The sequence below is a fragment of the Lutra lutra genome, chromosome 13 (genome assembly GCF_902655055.1).
Source record: "Lutra lutra chromosome 13, mLutLut1.2, whole genome shotgun sequence".
NCBI classification, from domain to species: domain Eukaryota; kingdom Metazoa; phylum Chordata; class Mammalia; order Carnivora; family Mustelidae; genus Lutra; species Lutra lutra.
Window position 1 is genome coordinate 17,610,981 of NC_062290.1, and position 23,870 is coordinate 17,634,850.

At 42.9% G+C, this 23,870-nt stretch overlaps 1 pseudogene; it reads left to right on the plus strand.

The window, feature by feature from the left end:
* Window positions 1-4,720: 4,720 nt before the first annotated feature.
* LOC125084216 (uncharacterized) lies at window positions 4,721-4,847 on the plus strand (annotated as a pseudogene).
* Window positions 4,848-23,870: the final 19,023 nt, after the last annotated feature.

The following is a 23,870-nucleotide window of genomic DNA, read 5'->3' on the forward strand; positions in this document are numbered from 1 at the left end:
GGGGCCCTGGGTGGCTCAGTGGGTTAAGCCTCTGCCTTCAGCTCAGGTCATGATCTCAGGGTCCTGGGGTCGAGCCCTCATGGGGCTCTCTGCTTGGCGGGGAGCTTGGTTCCCCCTCTCTCTCTGCCTGCTGCTCTGCCTACTTGTGATCTCTCTATCAAATAAGTAAATAAATAAAAAAAAGACTATTTCGTTTGTACAGGTTTAGCGCTAAGGATATTTATCCCAGCATCGTTGACATTTTAAATGATCTCGATACCCAAATAAAGGAGAACAGCTGCATAAATCCATTCATCCACATGATGAAATATTTGACAATCATTAATGTGGTGGTGTGAACCACAGGTATCAAAATGTGTTGCCCAGACCAGTAGCATCAGCATCAACTTGTTGGAAATTCAAATTTTTGCATCCCTGGCCGCCTTGCCTCCATACCCTTCCCCTCTCCCCCCAGGACTGCTGAACTTGAGGGTAGGGTGTGGATGGAGACCAACAGCCTGTCTTTCCTCAGCTCTTCTACTGATTCTGATGCATGCTCCCGCTTGAGGGGCACTGGAGTAGACAAGCATTTATTCATGTGAAAAGAGGTCCACAGTATAAGTCAAATAAATGCAGATTACAGAAGAGTATATACAGTGCGATCTCAGTTTAGAGATATCCACACATATATATAAATGTATACCAACAGATCGATAAAGATGCACATTAAAATGTTGACAGTGGGGGCGCCTGGGTGGCTCAGTGGGTTAAAGCCACTGCCTTCCTCAGGTCATGATCCCAGGGTCCTGGAATCAAGCCCCACATTGGGCTCCCTGCTCAGCGGGGAGCCTGCTTCCTCCTCTCTCTCTGCCTGCCTCTCTGCCTACTTGTGATCTCTGCCGGTCAAATAAATAAATAAAATCTTAAAAAAAAAAATGTTGACAGTGGTTATCACTGGGCGGGGACATTACAAATGACTTCATTTACATATACATTTTAAAGATTTTATTTATTTGAGAGATAGAGCAAGCAAGGGGAAGGAGAGGGACAAGCAGACTCTGCTGAGCATGGAGCCCGATGCCAGGCTCAAGTCCCACAACCCTGGGATCATGACCTGAGCTGAAATCAAGAGTCAGATGCACTTAACTGACTGAACCCCCAGGTGCCCCTAAAAATATTTTATTTGGACTCTCAAACGTTTCTACAGTGAACACATATTATATAATTTTAAGAAAGGACAAAACAAATGTTCTCTATTTGGAAAGATTTGGCAGATCAGAAGGACCAATCTGTGCCCCTGAGTTTCACTCCCTTCTTGGGGGAATCTCCTCATTACTGCACGGTCAACCAACGGGTACCCCGAGAGCACCATTTTCCTTCTAAATCTCTCATGCAGAGAGAAACAAAATTGCCTTTCTTGCTCCCCCTTCGTATGACTGGAATTTTCAAAAACACCTTGATAACCGAAGATGAATTGGCCAGAAAATAGAAATAAACGTTTCAGTAGATGGTTTCAGAGCCTCGCACCGCTACCCACTCCTTTTTCCATCTCATGTTTGGCAGAAGAGGTCTCTCTATCCTGGCTGTTGGAGCCGGATCACTCCATAAACCCTCCTCATCCAGATTTCTTCTGAGGCTACAGTCCTAACTTCACGTCCAAGGTTAGGTTCCCTCCCAAGTTGCGGCTGGGACTCGTGTCAGACGCAATAGATGCACTCACTCGTCATGCGTGACTCTGACTTTAAGGGAGTCTGAGCCAATGTTGACTCTCTGCCAAAACATGCAATTTCTCTGTAACAGATGTAACCTCATAGTCCCATTGGTCCACAAAAAATCAGGGGTACAAAAATAAAACTTCCATTTGAAGTCAGCTTTGTGTACAAGATCACAGCTCTCATTTCCATTTGAAAGAAACATTTAATTTTGTTAATTCTGTTAAGAAAGTTTTAAATTCTGTGAGTAGCTTATTGATTTTTCTAGATTCTTAAATAGATATCCCATTAAGAATGTGCCTTTTTCCAGAATTTTTTCTTCCTAATCTCCTTCCCTCTCAATTGGTTGTAAATTCATGGACTCTTATGACACTGCCAATAATTGAGAATGAAGATGTCATCAGCTCATTTCTGGGTCTTGTTCTCTCAGTCCTAGGCTGACCTTCAGCTCCCAGTGTTTCTCTGGCATTTGTGTGTGATCGCCAGGGTGCTCTAAGTGCAGATCATGGCATTGGGACCCATGGAGATGCCACCATGTTGCAGGGTTAGGCTCTGGTTTATTTTAAAATACTTCAGCATAGCAGGACACGTGGGTGGCTCAATTGGTTAAGTATCTGCCTTTGGCTCAGATCATGATCTTAGGGTCCTGGGATCGAGCACTGCATTTGGCTCCCTGCTCAGAGGGAGAGTCTGCTTCTCCCTATGTGCTCTCTCTCACATGAAGAAATAAAATCTCTAATAAAAAAATATAAAATAAAGAGCGCCTGGGTGTCTCAGTGGATTGAGCCTCTGCCAACTCTGCTCGGGTGGTGATCTCTGGGTCCTGGGATCAAGTCCCACATTGGGCCCTCTGCTCAGAGGGGAGCCTGCTTCCCCCTCCACACCTGCCTCTCTCCCTGTCAAATAAATAAAATCTTAAAATATATATATATGTATAATTAAATTAAATTGAATTGAATTAAATTAAATACTTCAGCATATACACTGTGCCATTTTGTATCCACATTTCAGATTAAGCCAAAACCTAGGAGGTAACCCAAAAGGCACAGGCAAGGTGTGATCAACTAGGATTAAATCAGAAACAATTACAGTCCAGAGGTGGCTTCATCAAAGCAGCATTTTGCTAATTAGCACAGGGGATGTCAGAAAGGGACTTTATTAATAAACTAAATTACTAGTTTCTCCAATAAACTGAATTATTTAGCATGACGATTCTTAGAAATGAGACTTCATTGGGGGATGTTAAAGGGATTCAAAATATGAGAGCTGAAAACACCTTAGAGAGACCCCTCGTATCCACAGAGGGTAAGAATTTGGGAAAACCTAAAATTTGTCTTGATCCCTGGGTAGTTGCTCAACTATCCCTCTCTTACAGAGCAAGATTTCTGAGTGAGAGCAGCTAGAAGTCATAGACCCTGGAGTGGGCGGCTTGTGAACATTTCCGGCAGTGTGCAATGGAGTCCCCCCCGAGAGGGACAGAGCTAGAATCTCATTGAGCTAACAGGACAGTATCCACTCGTTGATGACTGCCAGCCCATGTGGGTGTCATAAACGTCTGTCTGTGGGGCAGACCTTGGCCTGTGATTGCTTTCTGTGACCTGACAGTATATAAGGGTGTAGTTAAATCTCACTTTCTCAAACTTCTTTAGTGGCTACTATTTTCCAGCAAAGACAGCCTGAAAGTTGGATATGACCAAACTGGCTGAAGTTAGTTCACAAGGAGACGATCCTTCCCCAATTCCCAATAAGGACAGGGAGTCCTCACTCTTCTGAAATGCCTTTCATCTTGGCCTAGGATCCCCAGGTGAGGTCTTCTTCTTCTCTTTCATGCATCATTCGAAGACCACTATAATCTTCCGCGTACCACTCCTGAACCTTGAAATATTTGGCTTGAAGCCTGGTAGGAAGGGAGTTGCTGTAACTTCTGTGGCACAAAAAAATTGCATGTGGGAAATCATATCAGCTAATATCACATGTCATCCCTAATACCTTTTTTGTTGTTGATGATTTTATTTATTTATTTAGAGGGCTTGCAAGCAGGGGACAGGTCAGAGGGAGAGAGAGAGAGAATCTCAAGCAAACTCCACGCTGAGTGTGGAGCCTGACTCGGGGCTCCATCTCATGATGCTGAGACCATGACTGGAGCTGAAATCAAGAGTGGGATGCTTGGGGCACCTGGGTGGCTCAGTGGGTTAAAGCCTCTGCCTTCGGCTCAGGTCATGACCCCAGGTCCTAGGATCAAGCCCCGCATCAGGCTCTCTGCTCTGCAGGGAGCCTGCTTCCTCCTCTCTCTCTCTGCCTGCCTCTCTGCCTACTTGTGATCTCTGTCTGTCAAATAAATAAATAAAATCTTTAAAAAAAAAAGATTCATGTAACTCAGAGAATGTGCTAGATGGGACAGATACTCAATATTTAAAAAAAAAAAATCCTTCTTGTGCCCTACTCTCTATCTTGCAGGACATTCAGCCTTCCTTGCCCTAATAGTTAAAAACCAACCAACCAATTTAAGTGCCGCTAAAGGGAAAGTCCTGGCTTGGAAAGGGCTGCATCCATTCCTTCCAAGCTGTTTCAGGATCTCCAGGAAGAATGCGTGCTGCTTGGATGGCTGGGGAGGGAGGCAAGGGGTCAAGGGGTCAGAGCCCCATCACCTGCCTGAGAACGTGCCCCCCACACCACTGGCTTCCCCGGGCTGCAGGGCAGGGACAGCTAGAGCATACGTCATTAGTAAGAGCATTTCCAGCAATCTCAGATTATTGATTCGTCTTCGCCCTGCTTTCTTAGGCCATTTCTTGGAAGATACCCAAAGCTACTCTGTCACTTGAGTTCAACGTCCAGCAGGATATTTGCCCTGTTTCTTTGCTGTGGGTCTAGAACCATCAGTTGTACATCTTCCGTTATAGATCATGCATCAAAATTAATAAGTGCCAAAAAGAAGACGTATTAGAGAAATCATATACTGTATTAATAATGTTGGTAAAGGTTTGTTTCCTAGGTGTGTCTATGTTTGCTTTTGAAATATTTGAAAGTCGAGCTTTGCACAGTGGCAGTATCGTAGCCAATGAGGTTTATCCGAGGCGCGATTATTGCTAATTGAAATATTTGAAAGTCGATATTTATTTTTGAAATATTTGGCTTTGACTATATATAGAAGAAAATATAATAAAAATAATAAATGTAATAAATATATAAAATATATATTTATATATGTATAAATATAAATAAATATAAATATAATAAAAATAATACATGTAATAAAAACAAATATCAGTGTTGTAGGTCAGCACTAAAGTGGGTGTAGATTTTTTTTTAATTAAAAAAATTTTATTATTGTTATTTTTAACACCAGTATAGTTAACACATGGTATGTGTATATTTTCATAAAGGGATGGAAACTTTGGGGGGAAATGTTTCTGGATGCCTAGGACAAGAGACAAGAACAAAGAGGGAGGGGCCGGCAGGTGACCACTGTTTCTTTGCACAGGTGCAGAGACCATAACGAACCGGAGTTGCTCATTTACAGCAAGGTGTGGAGGCGGCTCCAGTGTTAACCATGCTGTTTGGGCACCTCAGGGGGTGAAGAGTCAGGGAACAGCACTGGACAGAAGACCTGAAGGAGATGCCAGTGGAACACTGTCACATTGGTGTGACATTTCCTGATGTGGCTTCTTGGCACTGGAATTAATAATGGGGTAGCACTAACAAATCCAGCCCCGTGACCCAGCAAGTGGAAAGGGGCTCCAGAAATAGCCACGGAAACTTCGAGATGGGTGCTGAGATCCCGCAGTGCTGTGGATGGGGCCCACCCGGCGGGCGAAGTCAGTGAGCATTATCAGTGCTAATGTAACTGAGGATATTAAGATCATGTTTTCTTAGGTCTTGGAGCCAACATATTTAGTAACCACTGGGCCTGTTAGGACTTTGGCTGGCCCTCAGCCCTTTTGCCACCTTCCTCCAGAAAAAAAATAAAAAATAAAAAAATAAAAATAAAATGACATTGTACAACTTCATGAGTGTAAAGGTGAAGATAATTGAGCTGGATTCATTATAATATGTTCATTTTTTTCTTCTGATTTTGAAAGAAATAAAAATTAAATCATTTGTGTGGTTTTCTAAAATATTATGGGGCCCAGGCACTTTGCCCACTGTGACTAATGGATGCGCTGTCCTCTGGTTTTTTCCAGCAGCTTCTCTCCTCTTCCCTCACTCACGGCCCCTCCTGACTACACTGGTTTCTATCCAAATCAGCCGTTTCGCTAAGACTGGAACACTTCCTGTAAGCTGGCTAGGTTTAGTCATTTGCCAGATAGTTCAATTAAAAGAGGCCGTCATTAAATTATCAAATTGCTTTCTACAATGGATTTGCCACTTTGAAAAGAAAGATACCAACTATACACTCAAAACAACTTTTCTTACAAGTAGGAAGCTATGGTTTTCTAGAAGTTCCCGTGCACCCACACTAAGGATTTTTTAAATTTGTTTCCCAAATCCCAAACCCAGGTTGTTTGTGTGGGATTCAGGACCAGGGAGCTCAGTCCTGCGGACTGTTATATTCAGAAAACACCGAAGTCAACAGAGTCAACCTAATCCTCCCACCAGTGTCCCCCCAACTCCCACCCTGGAGGCACCAGTTCCTCCTAGATGGTGAGGTGCTGCCGGAATGTGGGTTTTCAGATAAAACACGAAGGAAAATAAAAACCCACCAGGTTTTCAGAAAAGTGCATTTCCCCTAGATTCTGTGTTTGTCCTCTGCTCTCTCCATGTCATTCGCATTATAGGAGGCAAACGTTAGTGGATAGGGCTGATTTCTTTAGGAGAGGGGGAACATCAACCCACTCCTGGCCAAGTGAAGAAAACGAAAGAGGAATAGTCTTTCACTCACCTAGAAATGTCAGCTAGGAGTCAGAGGGAGATCGCTGTCGTTAAGATCAGCCCCTAGGCCATCCAGGAGATGGACGCTAGGGCTGCAGCAGTCTGCATTGGCGCCAGGTGGGAATCATCTAGCAAAGCAGAACTCCCATCCTGTTAGTCAGCTGCCTGATCCTTTGAAAGGCATTACATCGAAGAGGCCCTGCCTGCCTGGTCTCTTGCCTATCTCTCTCCAGCTTCATTTCCTGGCCCACCTGTGACAGTCACACAGGACTTTGGCACCTGATGGCCTTCACCCTTGTTGGCCCCCCCACCCCTGCATGGACGGGAGAAGATCTGATGGAGAGATTTTGACATAGTGTTTTCTTTTCAGCGCGGTGAAATACACACGGCGTAGAATTTACCATTTTAACTCACATGAAGTGTATAATTTGGTGGCATTAAGTACATTCACAGTGTTATGCTTGACATAACCTTTTGATGCAGGGGACTTTAAAAAAATATTTATTTGAGAGAGAGAGAGCAAGAGAGAGAGTACAAGTGTGGTGAGGGGCAGAGGGAGAGGAAGACTCCCCACTGATCAGGGAGCCTAATGCGGGGCTTGATCCCACGACTCTGGGATCATTGACCCGAGCCACCTAGGTGCCCCTGATGCAGGGGACATTTTGAGGTAGCCTACTTGAAGCTCTAATTTCTCTCAACGTTTTTATTTTAAAAATTCCCAAAAAACAGCCATTCACCTAGATTCACCACTGGCTCATATTTTCCTTCGTTTCTTGCTCTCTCCCACTGTGTACACTAGTCTGGTTTTGCTGAAGCATTTGAGATTAAGTTACAGATACTAACCACCTGGATTTAGCATAGACCCCACAAGTAGAGGGGACAGTCCCCAACAAAACTGCCTTCACTTCAAATGTCAGCTGTAAATTCAAGGGATCCCCGAGCCAACCACACTTTGACCAACTGGCTGTAAATTCAAGGGTTCATAAGACCCCCTTAAGTTCAGTAATTCACTCTAATGTCTCACAGAACTCAGAAAAGTGCTGTTGTCGGGAAGGAAAAATAATTTTCCTTCTACCCTTCTAGGTTCTTGGCCAAGACCCTCCTTTCCTCCCACACACACATAATAAAAGGTTAACCAAAAAATAACAGATGTTTAATAACATGTGCACCTCCTGTATACACAGGAGAGACCCAGAATTAAGTAATTCCCCAAAATGGCCCAAGCCACCATCTTAACTATTATCTCCAGCTAAAGAACTAATGAAGATGGAGGAAGTGGGGGTACCAGCTATGGGAGGTTATCAAGCAAAGCACGGGAAACAGGGTAAGGTTGTTAAGGAGATCTAAGTCTCTGCCTTCTCCATTGGTAAGAGTTTCTAGAGATTTAGTCACCTTCTCCTCTGGTAGAGAGGGGGCCGCCTTTACAAATGGAGATTTCCTTTATACATATAAGCATCTCTTACAAAAGGGTAACTGCTACTTGGTGTTCAGAGATTCTCCCAAGTCTGTGTTTTTAAGAAAGTAACCAGCTCAGTATAATCCTTAAGCCAAAGAGGCATAATTTGAGATGGAAAATTCTGCTCCCCTTCACAATACTTGTTATTATAATTTCATTATAAAGGATACAACGGTTACATCGTAGTAACAGGTAAATGAGGGGACCTATAGGGTGAGGGCTGGTCTTGAACGCAGGGCTTCTGTGCCCTGTCCTGGGACATTAGTGTGTTCAACCAGCCAGGAAAGGTCACTGAAGTTCATTGTCGAGATTTTTTGGTTGAAGTTTCATTATGTAGCCATGCTTGATTGAATTGTTGGCCACAGGATTAAACTCAGTCTCCAGCCCTCTTTCCTTCCCCAGAAAATGGGCTGCCTCAACGTCTTGATCCTCTAATCATGTGGTTGGTCTTCCTGGTAACCAGCCCCCATCCTGAAGCTATACAGGAGCCCATCACAAGTCACCTTGTTAGGGTAAACTCAGGTGTGATCCAAGGGGTTCTTAAGTAACAAGGACGCCTCTGTCACTCTGGAAAGGTCAAGGGCTTTCGTTGCTCTATGCCAGCAACCAGGGAGCAAGACCAGACAAATGCTTTATTCTGCAACAGCCACCTAGGTTATTTTGTTTATTAGATCATGAGGCACATAGTGTCCATTTGTCCTATCATTTCTGATAACAAATTTGGTAATGTTTGCCGTGTTTCTTCTTTGTAAAGGTATTTTAGCCTGTGTAATTAACAAGTGATATTATGTATGATAGTCTAAGTATCCAATTTCTCCACAACTTTTCGTTCAAAAGTTTTAACATTTATTGATAATTATTGGCTGAATCAGCTATTGGAAAATGGTTATTTTCTCATTCAGCGGTATTAATTACATTCATTGGCATTTTTCGGTAAAAAAGAGCCTTCTCTTTGTCCTCTCTGACTCCATATATGTTTTAAAATAATGTATCATTATGAACTCATAGGTTCTGTAACTATTTTATTTTTTAAAATATTTTATTTATTTATTTGACACACAGAGAGAGATCACAAGTAGGCAGAGAGGCAGGCAGAGAGAGAGGGGGAAGCAGGCTCCCCGCCGAGCAGAGAGCCCGATGAGGGGCTCGATCCCAGGACCCCGAGGTCATGCCTGAGCCAAAGGCGAGTCTTAACCCACTGAGCCACCCAGGCACCCACTCTTATTTTTATTTTTATGCTCAAATTATCCCATGTTTGACCAGTGAGAGCCCCTTCAAGCTGGCTTCGTCTTTTTTCTTTTTTTTTTTTTTTGAGAGAGTGAGAGAGAGAGAGAGAGAGAATGCACACACAGCAGGGTGGAGGGCAGAGAGTGAGAGAAAGAATCTTGGGCAGATTCCATGTTCGCTTGGAGCCCAAGGCAGGGCTCGATCTCATGACCCTGAGATCATGACCTGAGCCAAGATCAAAAGTTGGATCCCTAATCAACTGAGCCACCCAGGTGCCCCTCCTTTTGTCCCATTTTGAGCATTTACTTACTTTCTGGCCCAACATGATGTTGATGTGGTTGCGATGATTTGGGGTTACCATAAGCAGCCTATCAAACAACTAAAACAACCGTTAATTGTCACGTAGTAGGTGAGAGAGGCGGTCTTTCTTTCTCACTGATACTTTCTCCCTGAGACTTTCTGCATTGCTGACCTCATCCTGGAGGCCCCACATAGGCGGGCATCTGGACAGGGTGGGGGAAGAATGAGTAGGCCATCAGACCCCAACAAAGAGATCACAAATAGAGGAAAACAAGGTCACCACACTTGCTGGCCCCGAAAGGGTGGCTACATGGAGCTCCCTAGCTTTGTGGGCCGCACATCAATCAAACAACTATATTTGTGTCCCTAATTACGGCAATCGCTTTCCATTAGCAAAGCTTAAAAATGTATACTTCTTATTGTAGCCTTCCTTATTTTGATGTGTAATAAATATGTATTTAGAACCCCCTGGGAGACGTACAGGGGTACAAAGGAGAGAAGGAAATTTTGGCTAAAAATGACTCCTTATTCTACTAATAATTGTCAGTCAAATGTGTAGGGGTTTTCTTTTAATGGAGTAATGATCACACTAAAATGATCTATAAACTTCTATGATAGATTTTTCTGAACGACAAGTAACATAGTTTTAGAAGCTGAATTGGTTCTAATAGCTTTTTAAAAAATTCGTACTGTTCCAAGTACTATATATTCACTCATAAATAATTTGAATAATACAGCTGAAAATGAAAGTCTCCAATAATTTGAATTTCTGGGTAGAAAACTGTACAAACTAGGCACACAGGGATGGGGGGGAACAGAATTTCTCAGCCTTCACACTAAGGGTATTGGGTGTTGGACAACCCTTTGTTGTGGGGGGTGAGTGGGGGACCCCAGGAGGGGCACTGTAGGATGTTTAACACCGTCACTGGTCTCCGCCCTCTAGATTCCAGTAGCAAACCCCCCTTCAGTGGTGAGCACAAAAAATGTTTCCAGACTTTGCCAAATGTCCTCCAAGGGGCAAAACTGCCGCTGGCTGAGAACAACAGGGTTGGGGTAGACAAGCTCTATTGCATACTTAACTGGTAATAAAAACAGTAATTTTTAAATCTACACATTTTTGTCAAAACAGAAGTTTCAAATTACTCCCTTAATAAAAAGAACCCTATCAAGGTGACTGCCTCAAAATGTCTGCTCCAGCCTGGTCACTGGTATTTTAGGTCACCTGTAACAAAATAACTTTCTTTTTTTCCCCTCTCTCACTTAGTTTATCTTCTTATTGAAGTATCCTAATGAGCTCTTGAACCCGCAACCCCTTGCCTTGATGACTCCTGCCTCAAATCTCCATCTAAATGCCACTTCCTGGGGCATTCTCAATTCACACTGATTTCCATACTCCTATTATATGTTCCCATTACATCCTGTTCTTTCTCTTGCTTATGACACTCTCACATTTGGAATTATCTGTTCGAGGTCTACCTAACCTAACCGACTTTGAGCTCAACAAGGACAGTGCTGAGGTTGATTACTGCGTCTTGTAGAGTCTGACATTAAATATTTGTCAAGGAAATATTTTGAGATTAATTTTCTCTTTGGCTCCAAAATTTCTTCCAATCCATAAACTCAGTATAATGCAACCTTTTGATTCTAAAAGTGAAGCAATTTTTCAAGAAAAAAAATCTCTGCCAGACTTCCCTCATGTCTCATGCACAGGAATGGGTCACTAAGCCTGAAAGAGGTCATTGCCAAGAGAAGTAGAGCTGGCATGGCAGACAGTTTTTAAAACTTGCCTCATGACCTATTAGTGGGTTGAGAAATCAAATTTAGTGGGTCAGAATCATGGTTAAAAAAGGAAAGAAAATAGAAGAAACATATCAAAGTATAATACACATTGTAAAGGTGGATATTGTTTTTTTTAAGCATTTCTTCAATTTTCTATAAAAAGCATAGAGAATGTTTATGTGTGTGCTGGGTTGCCAAGTGGAGTTTGTTTTTCTCTGAGTTACAGTCTAAGAAGTTTGTAGTCTCAGATTTAATTCTAAGCTGGGGATGGAGCCACCCTCTTTGATGGTGAGAGACCCGAACAGAATTTAAGTTGTTCTTTGTGTGTGTGTGTGTTTTTAAAGATTGTATTTATTTATTTGACAGACAGAGATCACAAGTAGGCAGAGAAACAGGCAGAGAGAGAGAGGAGGAAGCAGGCTCCCTGCTGAGCAGAGAGCCTGATGTGGGTCTCGATTCCAGCACCCTGAGATCATGACCTGAGCCGAAGGCAGAGGCTTTAATCCACTGAGCCACCCAGGCGCCCCCAGAATTTAAGTCTTATTAGGAAGAGGGGAAGAGTAGAAATTGAATATTCACAGCAGCAGAAACTACTACATCTCCTGATACCTTTTTTTCCTTCTTTCATGGTGAGTTCTCCATATTTCCCCACTCCAGTTAATGAAAACACTCCATTTTGTGTAAGTCGAAGGATCACAGATATCCATACAAGCGTAAATCTTCGATTGTTGTTCAATTAGGAGGAACTACAATACAAAAGAAAAATCACTGGTTCTCTGTTGGAGATGGGCAGCACACACAGAAACAATGATCCCTGACAATAACTACCAGACTTAGAAAACAAGAAATTAGTTCTGTATTTCAGATAGACATTAACAGCTAAGTAATCTGACAAAACAGAGAATGTTTGCGCCCATCAACGCAGTCTCCCCACACTGACACTACTTAAAACTGTAACATATTATATGAGGTCCCAGCTAATTGATTGTGTAAGCTGTTAGCCCAAAGGTCTGTGAATTTAGTTCGGTGGATTCCCAGAATCAAAACCTTTGAAGATAAGAAAGGAATTTAGTTGTAGAATACTGTTTCTGGGCACTTGCCTTGTTAAACCAAGTTCTTAAACCTTCATAGCAACGAATAGACTTAATTTCAGTCCACTTAGAATTCATAATTTCGGTACAGGAATCATTTCTAAATGTCAGATAACAAAGACATTTCACAAGCTTTAGAGAGGGCAATTAAAGTTTACAACTGAACGTGGAGGTCAAATTTCTTAAACCCATGAGTCAGATTTCTTCCATCGAAACCTGTGAGGTTGTGCGAGCCCCTGACACATGAAGACAGTCTTGCATTCTGCCCCAAGTTCCCTTTAGGGCAAGGACGTCCTGAGTGACCCCCACCCCCACCCCACAGCTCCTCACAGGACAGGAAGAGACTGGATTTGACCAGATAGTTCCCAGATAAACGCAATATCAAATGAGTCTGTTTCTAATTCGGTGGGAGGTTTCTGCAACAAAAGCTTCCTTTTTGCTTTGGCTTTTCTTTGTTTTCTTGGCTTTGCTTTGTTTTCTTTATTGGAAAATTCATAGGACTTACACAACCAGCCCATTGACTCGTATATGTGTAGAATAACCTTCGAGGTACATTCTTTGCATCATACCTGGTTATTAGGAGCCAGTTACATTTTTGGCTGAAGATCAGATTACTCAATTGGTAGATATAAAGGCATGTTTGTTTCACCTCTGCACCAAAGAATGTTTAAAGTAGGGAGGGGGGCACGTGGGGGAACCCAAAAACAAAACAACTCACTCTAGGATCTATTTTATAACGTAAAATAAAAATCCCCCTTTTCTCCTTCCAGATTAATCTCAATGCCAACTAACTTTTGGAAACTTACACATAAACATTTACTTAAACTTAAGGTCACGCTGCACCTTAGAAGAAACTGGGAAATTCCACCTTTGATGGACACCACTGTTAACCATGCGTTTGCTGGATTTCATGGTAAATCTAAGAGGGTTTTCAAAAAGTTCAAAGGTCTTAAAATGCAGTGTAAGAAAACTACAGAAGTATATAGTGTCTGTCTTCTAGATTCATCCCTACTCTTGAGAATTCTGAACAACTTTGCACTTCCCTGATTAGCTTCTGTAGTATTTTCTGCCTAAACAATTTAAACAACCTCCTCCACTTCATGGTTGCTTTTCTACCCTGGTTGGAGGTGTCCAGTATGGCCTCAGTGTACCTTGGGCTCCGGTGTTAGAGAATTCTTCCAACCCAGGTCCATAGGATCACAAACACCAAGTCTGGAATACCATTGCTTGTCAGAGCTAATGACACTTTTAGGGGTGTTTAGCTTAACAGAAGGAGGACTTTGGGAACGAAGGGAATGGGGGAGGGATACACATAGTAATAATGGCTAGAGTTTATTCCCTGCTTACCATGTCCCAGACACTGAACGACATTATTTTAATTTTTTTAAAGATTGGCTTATTTATTTTGAGAGAAAGCAAGAGCATGGGAGGCAGGAACAGAGGAGAGAGAGAGTCTCCAACAGACTCTGCACTAAGCGCCAGGCAGGGTGCGGGGCTCGATCCCATGACCCTGAGATCACAACCTCAGCTGAAACCAAGAGTCATTTGCTCAACTGACTGCATCACCCAGGCATCTCCTAAAAAACAGTTTACATACATCATTTCATTTTAATCTTCACCTGTGACAAAGGTATTATTTATCCTTTAAATATCTTAGAGCTCAAGTCAATTGACCAACACCACACATCTGATATACTCTTCGTCTTAGCCTTCTTGAGGGTGAAGATCTTTTGTTGCTCCTCATTATATCTTCAAGATTCAGAACGAGGCTCCTCAATAAACATTTACTGAATGAACAGATGAACAAGTGTATTAATCAAAGTAAAAGAACCAGGATTAAAATGTGGGTCTATTCTCTGACTCTCTTGCCGCCATATTGCATAGGCTCCTCACAGGGGAAAAATGGCGGTCTTTCTGGCATGTTGGCTTCTCAGGGGACCTGTCAGCTCCTCTTGCTGCATGTGGGCTGCAGCCAACATCTGCCAACTCTGGCTTCTGATTTCTGTCTGGGGCTTCTTCCAGGTCTTTCCACCTAGACAGCCCTGTATTTTGCAAACTTTGAGCCTTCTATTCCAGGGAAATGATAAATGTGGCATCCCAGGGAAACAAGTTGGTGGGAAGAATTGATAGAAGGAAAGGGAAACCCAGTCTCAAACCTAGACACTCCACAACACATCAAACTTTTGACATAGTGCAAACACTGGCTTTTCCTCTTTCTGGTATTACTGCTGGTGGTCAGCAAGCCCTTTAACTTGCTGAGAATTAGAGGGTGGGAGGAGCAGGGAAATCACACAGTGTGAATTAACATCCAGAAGAGAAGGTCAGAAATAATACCAGTAATAACCATAATCCTCGTGGTTGACAGAGACAATACTGTTTGTGTTGTCAATGGCAGGGCTAGCGGGGAAAGGGAAAGGATCATGGTGTCTCCTTCCCATCTGAGACTTCACCACCCAACTAGGAAACTTTGCAGTCTTCTGTTGAGAATTCCATGGAGCAGAATGTGGAGATTTCTGGGAATTGGCTGAGGTTCCTCTCTAAAGCAAAACATGAAGCTGAAGTGGAAGAAAAAGTGTAGCAGAGAAGGAAAAGGGGCCAGGGCTCCTGGGGCTTGGGATTCTAGCTTGGGAAATGCTGTCACCACCACAAAGGGAGAAACCAAGCTCTGGGTGTGGGTTGTGTGGAGGAGGCAAGAGGCTGCCCATTGCAATGGAACCCTGTTTGGTGCCAGAGAGCTGTGTGTGAATTTCCATCCTATCAAGTACGAGTTTTGTGATCTTTTTGTTGCTGTTGTTTAAAGTTATTTTTTTGTTATCTCTCGAACCGAGGTGGGGCTTGAACTCACCACCCTGTGATCAAAAGTCCCATGGTCTTCTGACTGAGCCAACCAGGCACCTCTGGTTTTGTGCTGTAGCCTGAGTCTCCCAGCATCCCTGAGCAGAGCCCATAACTGCCAGTTTGGTCCAGAAAACCAGCATAAAATGTACTCTCTAATTGCCTTTGTCCTTCTTGGGACAAGCTGACAGGAGCATTTTACTAACAATACGCCTTCCTGGTAGCCTTCTATTTTCATTATTCTTACTAAATATATGTTCTGCTCTATTGGTTCCCTGCTGCTGAAGCAGCGTGTATAATGTCAAGAAGCATACGGACAAGTATTTTGGTCACACAATTAAAGAGGCCATTATTTAAAGATTTCACCTTCTTTCTAAATCTGGTTGCTCAGAAGAAGCTGCCTTCGACACCCTTCTTGCATTACTTCCTTTCCTGATACTGGTTTATTCCCCTGCATACAGGAGGCTAAACAATCTTCCCTTAATATACATTAGATTCTAAATAAACAGTGCCTGTAATAATGATGGTAAGAATCACAGGGGTTCCGGGAGGCTGAAGTCTTTCAAAAGCAGAACATACTAGCAGAACAAAATAGTCTTCTTCAGGAATGGTCAGGTGCTCCTGCTGTCGGTACAGCAGAGAGAGCTTTCCCCTTTTTATTAAGATTTCATTTATTTTCTTAGAGAAAGAGAGAAAATGAGAGCTGGGGGTGGAGCTAAGGGAGAGGGAAGGACTCTCCAGCAGACTCTCCACTGATGGAGGATCCCACCCTGGGGCTCGATCCCACGATCCAGAGATCAAGACCAGAGTCAAGGCCAGAGCAGATCAAGACCAAGAGTCAGATGCTTAGCTGACTGAGGACCCCCAAGGCACTCCAAGAGAGAGCTTTCTTCTTGGACAGCAGAATCGAAACCCGAGTAGCCTTCTGTAACCACTGTCCTGTGAATAACTGTTTGGCACATGGTGTTGGAAAGTTTTAGCACTTTTTTGCACATTTTTATGTCAAGTTTACACCTGAAACACAATGACTATATACTCTTTAAGAACAGCTCTTTTGACATGATAGTTTTAGGCAAAGACGCACCCACCAATTCACTCACGACAGTTTCTAGTCAGATAACACCTTTGTGTACCTTGTTTGGGTAGAACCCTGACATTTTGCTTTGCATGAGTGAGCCAGGCAGGAAGGGTGAGTGGACAGTATCCTCTAGGACCCTTCAGTTCCCTTACTCATGTAGAGTTTTGCCAAATGTTTCAAGGTTATCTTAGGTTTAGTCTCTCTTTAGCTCTACCTGTTTTTCAGTGCTATAATCTTATTTTTAAGTGCATGTTGAGGGACGCCTGGGTGGCTCAGTTGGTTAAGTGCATGTTGAGTGCCAGATAACCATGAAACACAAAAGTTGGAAAAACTATGCAAAATTATTTTTTAAAAAAGAATACACATCCCAGAGGACGACCCCTTTCACACTTACCTTCTTTTACCCCCTACTCTCAAGACTTTTCTTCCTCAATGACTAAAATAAATTTTTATTAATTTACATTTCCTATACAGTACCTATTGACTTTCAATTTATCCTCTATTATTTAGACTTGTGTTCAAGGATATATCTTTCTATTTGTGGAAATCACTTGGATATCTTGTTTGGGTTGAGATAGACCATATCGTAATTTATTTCCATTAAAATTCATGGAAATCTTTTTTCATATAATGGCTTCTCAGAGCAAGAGGGTTCATAGGATGAATTGAAGTCATTAGAGGTGAAGGATAGATTGGAGAGGTAAATAAAAAGATTTATGTTCTGTTATATTATGTTCTATCAACTCCAAGGACTGAAGCCTTTGTGAAGGGAGAGCAGAGATAGACCATAGAGAAGTCTCTCCACATAAGAAAAACACAATAACCTAGATCAGAACACACTCTCTTGCTATTCCTCCTACCACATTCATCTGCTAGCCCTTCTCAATCTCTTATACAGTTTCTTCCTGCTTTTCCTGACCTCCACAAGTGAGGGTCCCAGGCAGTAGTGTGCTGGTTAATATTTAACATTGGCTCCATGGGGAACAACAACAAAAAAAACCCTGGGGTGCTGCGCTCAATGTTCGCAATGCAGATATTTCCACTATGGCTGATTTCCAGCTGTGGGCTCGCTGTTACTGATCGGCATTGGGAAGAGTTATGCTCTACCAACTCCCACTAGCAATGAGCGGCCGTTCTAGCTCACCACTGGCCCTCGGGCTTAGCAATCTGGTCCTTTTCTTTATTTGTAGTGATTTCCTAGGTGATCTCACCAAATTCCATGGCTTTAAATACCTTCCATATGCTGATGGGTCCCAAATTAGATCTGATGCCCAATCTCTCCAATTTGCACATACTCCCATCCAACTGTCAACATGACAGCCTCATGTGATGTCTAATGCATGTGAAATTTAACAAGAACCAAACAGAACTCCTGATTTCACCAGGGCTCACCTCCAAGTCTTCCACCGCATCAGCAGATGGCATCATTGTGCACCCCACCTCTCAATTCTAAACCATCATCCCGGACTCTTTCGTTCTCTCCTCCCCGACACCCAACTAGTAGGTCTTATTAATCATGCTTTTACGATTTGCCCCAAATCACACTGATCTGTATGTACCATCTGTGATCTCTGCTGGGTAATCTAAGCAAGATTTCTCTCCTGGGGTAGCATCCCTGTCTCCACTCTGTCCCTCAGTAGTCAATTCTCTACCCGAGGTCAGGCTGACCTCAGTCAGACTGAGCCTTTTATTTAATTACTTTATTTTTAATTAAAAAAAATTTTTTTTGAAAGAGAGAGCTAGGGGGCGTTGGGGAGGAGTAGAGGGAGAAGGAGAATCTTAAGCAGACTCCCTGCCTGGCCAGACACCGGTCACTGGGTTCGAACTCATGACCCTGAGATCATGACCTGAGCTAAAAGCAAGAGTCAAGCGCTTAACCCACTAAGCCGCACAGGTGCCCCCAGACTGAGCCTTCTAAACAGAAATCAGATCCCATAACTCCCCTGCTTAACACCCCACACGCACAGCAATGAACCTCCCATCGTATTCAGAATAAAATTCAAACCCTGCCACCTCCAGTGAGGCTCTCGTACTTCGTCTGGCCCTTGCTTACCTCTCCACTCTCAACTCCTCCCACTCCACCATCTGCTTGACTCACTTTGGACGCACCTGCTTGCTAGCCTCAACATGCCCCCTTATTCCAGCTCTGGACATTCACATCTCTGTCCCTCTGCATAGAAGTCTTTCCTGAGAGCCTTCTCCGTATCTTCCCAGAATTCCTTCACCCCATTCTGGTTCTTACTCAAATGCTACCTCTTAAGGGAAGTCCTCCTTGATTATCACATCCCAAGGAGATACATCCACTCTCCTAACCAACCTACACCTCCAGCTTCTTCCCATGCTTAATTTTTTTTAAATTTTTTTAATCTCTACTCCTAACCTGGGGCTCAAACTCATGACCCTGAGATCAAGAGCCACGTGCTTTCCCGACTGAGCCAGCCTGATGTCCCACCATGCTTAATTTTTCTTTAGCGCCCTTATCACTATCGCGTTTATATTTTTTATCAGTTTCTATCAAGGCAGGTGTTCTGTTTTGTTGAGTGCTATATTCTCAGCACCTATAAAGGTACCTTCCATATTGGATATGCTTAATAAAGACTAAATAAATCAATATCATGATAAATGGAACCATGAACTCCTGCACAGCTTACTGTCTGTATCAGGGGTTGTGAGCTTTTTCCGTAAAAAGCCCGATAGTAACTATTTTAGATTTTGTGATGTCATAATTACTTAACTCTGCATTTGCACCATGAAAGCAGCCACAGACAACACTAAGAAATGAACATAAAAACAGGTTCCGGTCCAGCTTTGCCTTTTGGGATACACCCTATGGACTTTGGTCTAGAGGACGATGACTGGACTATTCTGCTATCTTCATTAACATGACTTTGCTATTCCAGGCCTTTCTATTCCAGGAAATTCTTGCTCAAGATGATGAAAGTTGCAAATAACCTTGGAAAAGCCCAATTAAGTGAACATCAGACTGCCCCATCTTTCACTGAATAGCGTCGAAGGGCAATTTTCTCTGCAAAATCCTTTAAAACTGTCACCGTCCCCCTGACTCCCCTGGCTGTGTTTACTCATCCTAAAACATTTCATCACAAGTCTGTGTTGAAAAATCTGCCTTCCACCGGACTTCAAAACCTCATCAATACCCCTGTTTGGCTCTCTGGCTCTCAGAGTTGCTGCTAAGACGATCAAGGTGATGACCGTCTCTGTGAGAACGCTGAACAGTAACCTCAGAGCTGTTTGCTGGTGTTTCCAAGGAGTCAGCCGTAATGAAGGACAATCCCCGAGGAGGTTACCATGTTGTTTCTGTTAGTTGTGCTATCATGACTTCTTGGTCCTAAAATTAGAGGACATGTCCATTCATTCACTCATTCCACAAATGTGCATTGAGATCTTATTACACATCTGCCCTCATACCAGCCAGTCTTGATAGGAGTGTCTAAGTACAAATCAAACAGCTTTGCTCCGTGTCAATATAATAGGAAAAGGCAATCTTTTCCCCCTATGGTGAATGACTTCCATGTTTGTTTTGAACCTTAAAAAATGATGTCACCTGAGATTTTAACAGGGAAAGAAAAATGTACTCATTAAAAATGAGGACTTCTTGGTTTGCCCTAAGCTTTTTCTAGCTCTTCTCCAGTCTCTGAAGTTTGCTGATCCAGTCTGCAGTAGTCTGTAGCTGGTAGAACATATGGCCAAGAGTTTTCTGGAGGAATGCCAGGCGCGGCTGAAACTGACTACTGGTGGGGAGTGAGGGGAGAAGCAGTCCTCACTGCCATCATCGTCCATAAAAACTCTGGAATTTATTTGCACAAAGAGCTCATTGAGAGCCCAGGGCTCTGCCACAGCCATTCCTTTATTCTCGTGGAGGAAGCGTCAGAAAAACCAGCTTGTGCCATTTCTGCAAATGCAAATCTCAGAAGTCTGTGTCTGGTGGGGAATCAGCAGGCCCGGCTTCCCACATGGGTGGAGGCCACTGAGCAGGCCTGGGGAAGCAGCCCAAGACTCGAGTCAGGGCCTAACTCTGCCAACTGAGGCAAGCCACCGAGCCACCCAGGGCCTCCCTGTCCTCATCTTGGACATGCAGATGGGAAAAAAGTAGCAGCTCACCTCCAGGCAGCTTGTGTTAATCAGCTGAGAAAACGGAGATGAAATTGTGGTAAAGACTCAGAATCTCATCGCCGATGCCAGTCATTCTTTCCAGAAGGCGGTGGTTGGGGTTACCGTTTTAGGAGTTCTACACAAGATACCCTGTCCCCTCCGCCCCCCCCGCCCCCAAATCTTCTCAGGAGTGCCGGGATTTCTGTTCATAGAAAAGCGACCTTTATTTGTTCTATTCTGGTTTGGACCCTTTTAAAATGCAAGCACCTCCTAGAAGGCGTCATACATCAAAGTAATCCGCAGTACGACACACGGGGATTCTCAAATACCTACCTTTTCTCAAGAGGGATCAGGTGGCTAAGGATGGATAATGACAAGAGATTACTAAAAAGTTGGGGAAAGTCATTTTTAAAGGGAGGAATGCCCGCTGAATAATAGAATTGTAAGAGCCTGGCAGATTATAAGGATCCGTGGCTTTTAAGGTGAAACCTGAGGCAGGTTCCCTTTATGTAAAACAGAAAGTGACAAAGCTCCTCACCCACCATGGTGGCCTCATGCAGATTGTCCTCTGTGGGATCCCAGGGCTCTGAGGACGAGAGATTGGAAATCTCTCTACTTAGCCTGGACCCCATCTATGGAAGGTTCCTGAAGAGAGGTGGAAGTACAGCCATTTTCCAACTTTCGTGCTCATGGCTCTGCAGAGGAACAAAATAAGCAACAAAGGAGAATTTACCATATGCCAAGCTCTGGGCTAAATTATGTACAAGATCGGATTTAATTTCCAGAACAAGCTTGCGAAGCAGTTAGCACTTTCCTTCCCATTGTACAGATGGGGAAACTGAGGCTTGAGGAGGATTTTTAAAAACCTTGTAAGAAAGTCAGTCAGAGGGCTGGTATCCTCAACTCCATCTTCTCTCCTCCATCAGACTGTTTCTCTGAAGAGAACTTCTCTCCCTGACGCTGATCACCGCAACGTCATCAGGAATTTCTGTAGATGCTAGGTTTGGATTTCGGTGGAGTTTCGTCTGTGACACCCACACATTATCTTTAGTCTGGCTTCATGTTTTAGAAGAGAGAGAAAGAGTTTGAATTAAAATAGAAAGTTCTATTTCATGGGTGTAACAAGCATGCCGTCTTAGGCATGAGATGAGGTTCAATTTTCCTCCGATGTTGCCAACTCTGGGTCGTGTTTTTTCTTCGCAAACGTAGCATAAGTTTGCTGAATAGAAGACAAGGGAAAAGTTGACATACTACAACGAACACCCCACCACCTTAACATCTGACATTCAGACGGGAGCGGGTTTCTAAAAGCAAAATAACATGGAGTCCGTCAAGCACACACACACACACACACACACACACACACCCCAAATTTAGCTCACTGTGGAAACTTTTAAGTGATCTCTAGAAGAGGGGAAGAGAAGGAAAGACACCAAATGAATAAGCACATTCTTCTTTCAGTTTAAACAGCATGAGAGAAAAAGTGAAAAACATCTGATTCCCTCACGAACAGCTAACCAGATTTGTATTAGTCACCGGTAAAGTCATCATTCATTGGGTTGAGACAGCTAACAGGATTATAAAGATAACAGCATTTTCGAGCTCTGAAACTGGTCTCCCTGAGAGATAGGAGATGGGGAAAGGGAGCCACCCATGGGCAGGGCACTTGCTGGTTTGAATGGGTTGTTGGTCTCATTTCTGTCCACTTGCAAAACCTCCTTGTAGGACAGAGGTGTGAACTTTCGGCTTTGGCGTGAGACGTTTTCTTGAATTTTTTTTTTTGGTCATTTAGTTTATAGTTTTTATCTGGCACTTTCTCAGATACGGGTTTTTCACTTATTTATGTTCCAATTTGCTGTCTTTTTAAAAGTAGCTTTTGGGATTCCAGTCTGTTAAGAAGGAAGTCCTTATCAGTACCCTGTACAAGCCTTGGGCTCTGTTTGGGTTTGCATTTGAGACTTTTTTAGGCATTTGTGAGAAGAGAGTCTACTTTTATTTTCTTTTTTGCGACTTGATAGTTATGCTAGCAATGTTTATTAAATAACCGATTCTTGGGGCACCTGGATGGTTCAGTCGTTAAGTGCCTGCCTTCGGCTCAGGTCATGATCCCAGGGTCCTGGGATTGAGCACCGCAGTGGGCTCCCAGGTCAGCGGGAAGTCTGCTTTTCTCTCTCCTACTCCCCCTGCTTGTGTTCCCTCTCTCGCTGCATCTGTCAATATTTAAAATAAATAAGTAAATATATTTTTTTAAATAAATAACCCATTCTTACCTTGAGTTGAAATAGCACTTTTGTGGCAGACAAACACATACACACACATACAGTTATGTATATGTACACATATGCACACATATGAAATACATACTGAGATCTTTCTGAATTCTCTATTCTGTTCTACTAATCTCTATTTCTCTGCCATATTATATTGATTTTATTGTAATGTCTTTAATGTGTCCCCTCCCCCCACTTTTTTTTTCCCCCCATACATTCCTGGTTCTTCTTGGGCATTTGCCCTTCCATAACAAGTTTAAGAATCATATTAGTGTTTGAGGTGGACTAAGTACTGTTCATTCCTCACCCCACCCAATAAATTCATCCACCACCTAATCCCTGGAACCAGTGAATGTTACTGTATTTGGCAAAAGGGACTCTGCAGATGTGATTAAGTTAATGATTTTTCGAGATGGGGAGATGATCCTGAATTATCCCGTGGTTCCAATGTCACCCCAACAATCCTTATAAGAGAGATACAGGCGCAGTCAGAGTTGGAAGAGAAGGTGATGAGATGACAGAGATTGGAGCGGTGTGCTTTGAAGCTGGAGGAGGGATGACAAGCCCAGGAACACAGGCAGCCCCAGGCCTGTGAACAAGGCAAGAAAATGGATTCTCTCTTCAAAGCTGCCAGGTAGAACCCGCCCTGCCCACACCTTGGTTTCAGCCCTGTGAGGCTGATTGTACACTGCTGACCTCCAGAACTGTGAAAGAATAATTTTGTGTTGTTTTAAGCCACTAAATGTGTGCTAATTTGTTACAGCAGGGATAGGAAAAGTGTTGCAATTGAAATCAAATTAAGTCTCTACATGAATTGGTGAAAACTGACATTTCTGTGGTATTAGTTTCGCCACTCAAGAACATAATTTCTCTTTTCATTTGTTCAGACCTGTTTTATTTTCTTTGATAAAATTGTAATATAAAAATTAATAAAAGTATTAAAAATAAAAAGGATATTCTCATTGGGGATTTGCTTCTTTCTTGCTAACTATTCTGAAATAGTTCATATTTTGCTGTTGTTGTAAATGAAACATTTTTCTGTTTCTCCTTCTATGTATTAATGTTAGGATATGCAAAAGTGTACAGATTTTTAAAAATAGTAATAACCAAATTATCTTATTACCTATACTTGAGTCTCTTGGGTTTTATTGTTGTTGTTCTAGG